The sequence below is a fragment of the Trachemys scripta genome, chromosome 4 (genome assembly GCF_013100865.1).
Source record: "Trachemys scripta elegans isolate TJP31775 chromosome 4, CAS_Tse_1.0, whole genome shotgun sequence".
In the NCBI taxonomy this organism is placed as follows: domain Eukaryota; kingdom Metazoa; phylum Chordata; order Testudines; family Emydidae; genus Trachemys; species Trachemys scripta.
The window spans coordinates 101,619,387-101,622,849 of NC_048301.1; the positions used below are offsets into that span (position 1 = coordinate 101,619,387).

At 50.8% G+C, this 3,463-nt stretch overlaps 1 long non-coding RNA gene across 1 annotated transcript; it reads left to right on the forward strand.

Annotated features, from left to right (window-relative positions):
* Nucleotides 1–476: 476 nt before the first annotated feature.
* On the forward strand, nucleotides 477–2,228 carry LOC117877390. Its single transcript, XR_004645700.1, has 3 exons — nucleotides 477–732; nucleotides 1,461–1,577; nucleotides 2,170–2,228. It is a non-coding gene; the product is annotated as an uncharacterized LOC117877390 (long non-coding RNA).
* The last annotated feature ends 1,235 nt before the right edge of the window (nucleotides 2,229–3,463 follow it).

The following is a 3,463-nucleotide window of genomic DNA, read 5'->3' on the forward strand; positions in this document are numbered from 1 at the left end:
CGTGTTCCTGTCATCTAAATCAACCTTCTGCTTTACTGGCTGGCTGAGAGTCATGGAGAATCGCAGGAAGCCGGGGGTACAGGGCCTTGTGTCCCTGCACACTCCGTGACACCCTGGCTCATCACTAGCTGTTGGGGAGAGCTCATTCAGACCTTGCTTACAAATAATCATTTGAAATTATGAGGTAGGCCAATATAGCCGAAACAAATGCGCTGACATTGTCCTAAATAACAACTGTGTGAGGAAGCTAGTCTTGGTTCATACTTTTCAAGCCCATTATGCTTTCTCAGGTACAAGTATTTTCTCATACACTGTGTATGCTTTTAAAGTGTGTATTAATGTTTCAATTTCAATTCAAATTTCCAACCAACGACTAAATTGGCAACACTGCATGTAACTGGGGGGGGTGTTGGGGAAATTCAGGGGGAAATCCCTGCCCTGAGGTCCGTGGGGGAGCTGGGTGGGGTGGTGGAGTCTCCCTGGGTCACAGCTGCTGGGCTGGGGGTTCCCTGGGAGTCGCTCCCCTAGAAACCGCGTCCCCTGCTGAGACTCCGGGCTGGGGGCTGGAGCGGAAGGTGCTGAGTGTGTAACGCTTGTGCCAGGAGCTCCAGGTGGTGTTTGAGTACGTCGCTCTGTATTTCACCCGGGAGGAGTGGGAGCTCTTAACCCGGCCAGAGAAGCAGCTGTACCAGGACCAGATGCTGAGGAATTACCAGGCCCTCGTTTTCCTGGGTAAGGACCTATTTATCTTTACTCACAGCTGTGAAATGTCTGGGTTCCCTTGACGCCTCAGCTGCCATGTGCCACCCAGCAGCCAAGTGGTGGCAAATGTCAGCAGCTTTCAGAGCCTCGGGCTAATGTTAATGTAACCTGTTGACTTGCGTTATGTATCTCAGTCCTGGCACAGAGGTGGTTGCAAACAGCACATGAGCAACAACCGCTTCCAGGAATCCCAGCCCAGACACCAATGGCAGCAACTCTGCCTCAGGAACTGACTCTAGTTAGACAAATAAGGCAGGGAGAAAATCCTCCTGCAGCACCCCTCCCCCCAGAAAAAGAATGAACATCATACGTTTAACAGCCGCACAGTTGAACAAATCTTGCACCCTATGCAAAAGAACTTATAGGCCTGTGTAACTGTGATGCCTGCCATGACTCAACCCCCACAGCAAATTGAGAAGGGTCATAGACGTTGCTGCTTCAGAATACGAACTGAACTTGCCTGGTGGGAGACAGGACAAAATCTCCTCTAGGAAAGTTCAAATTCATTATTCTCCTGCTTGGGATCTCTTGCGTTTCCTCTCAAGCAGTGTCGGAGATTGGGGCCTAGTCGTGCCAGTTGCTGCGCAGACAAACACTGTCCGAGGTCAGGGCCCTGTTGTGCTGGGCTGCACCAATATATAAATGAGTCCCTGCCTCCAAAACTTTAGTAATAAAACAGATTCTTTCTCCCCAAACAGGCTGTTCAGGTTCCACACCGGACTTAATCCACCGGATCGAGCTAGGGGAGGCAGAGCTCTGGATCTGGGATGCCGAGAACTCCAGGGAAAGCTCAGGGTCTGAAAGCCTGTCCTCGGGTGAGTCATAATAATCCAATCCCTTCTGATTTACACACCTGCTAGTGGAGGGCTCCTTAATGTAAAAGGCAAAGGCAGAGTGAGATCCACTGGCTGGGAACACAAGCAAGACAAACTGACACTGGGATTTGGGGGCCAGTGTTTATCTGGGAGAGGAATGATCCATGGAGAGAGCTCCCCTCGGAAGAGGGTGGATTCTCCATTACTGTGAGTCTGTCAATGGAGACGGGGCGTCTCTTTCTCCAAGCCCTGCTCTAAGGCATGGTCTACACTACGACTTTAATTCAGATTTAGCAGCGTTAATTCAAATTAACCCTGCACCCGTACACACAACGACGCCATTTAATTTGAAATAAAGGGCTCTTTAAATCGATTTCTGTACTCCACCCCGATGAGCGGAGTAGCGCCAAAATCGATTTTAGCATTTCGAATTAGGGTTAGTGTGGCCGCAATTCGATGGTATTGGCCTCCGGGAGCTATCCCACAGTGCACCATTGTGACTGCTCTGGACAGCAATCTAAACTCGGATGCACTGGCCAGGTAGACAGGAAAAGCCCAGCAAATATTTGAATTTTATTTCCTGTTTGCCCAGCGTGGAGAGCACAGGTGACCACAGATAGCTCATCAGCACAGGTAACCATGCAGTCCGAGAATCGAAAAAGAGCACCAGCATGGACCGTACGGGAGGTACTGGATCTGATCGCTATATGGGGAGAGGATTCAGTGCTAGCAGAACTTCGTTCGAAAAGACGAAATGCCAAAACTTTTGAAAAAATCTCCAAGGGCATGATGGAGAGAGGTCACAATAGGGACTCAGATCAGTGCCGCGTGAAAGTCAAGGAGCTCAGACAAGCCTATCAAAAAACAAAGGAGGCAAACGGTCACTTCGGGTCAGAGCCGCGGACATGCCGCTTCTACGCTGAGCTGCATGCAATTCTAGGGGGGGCCGCCACCACTACCCCACCTGTGACCGTGGATTCCAGGTCGGGGATAGTCTCATCAGCTACACCTGAGGATTCTGCAGATGGGGAAGAGGAGGAGGAGGACGAGCTTGCAGAGAGCACCCAGCACTCCGTTCTCCCCAACAGCCAGGATCTTTTTCTCAGCCTGACTGAAGTACCCTCCCAAGCCAGTATCCAAGACCATGACCCCATGGAAGGGACCTCAGGTGAGTTTACCTTTTAAAATATAAAAATTGTTTTAAAAGCAAGCGTTTTTTAATGATTACTTTGCCCTGAGGACTTGGGATGCATTCGCGGCCAGTACAGCTACTGGAAAAGTCTGTTAACGTGTCTGGGGATGGAGCGGAAATCCTCCAGGGACATCTCCATGAAGCTCTCCTGGAGGTACCCCAAAAGCCTTGCCACAAGGTTTCTGGGCAGTGTAGCCTTATTCCGTCCTCCATGGTAGGACACTTGACCACGCCATGCTTGCAGCAAGTAATCTGGTATCATTGCCTGACAAAGCCTGGCAGCGTATAGTCCCGGTGTTTGCTGGCATTCAAGCAACATCCGTTCTTTATCTTGCTGTGTAATCCTCAGGAGAGTGATATCGCTCATGGTAACCTGGTTGAAATACGGGAACTTAATTAAGGGGACAGAGGTGGCCGTTCCTACTGGGCTGTTTGCCTGTGGCTGAAAAGAAATCCTTCCCTGCAGTTAGCCAAGCGCAGGGGGGGAAATTGGCCCTGAGCTTTTCACGTTTGGCTAGCAGGGATCTTCCCTGTTACCAGCCATGCGGTGGGGGGAGGGGTACAGCGATCATCCCAGAGAATTCATAGCGGGAGGAGGGGGGGTTAGTTTGGTTCCTGCAGGGATCTTCCCTGATACCAGCCACGCGGTGGGGGGAGGGATAAAGCGATCATCCAGATAATTGGATGGGGGGGG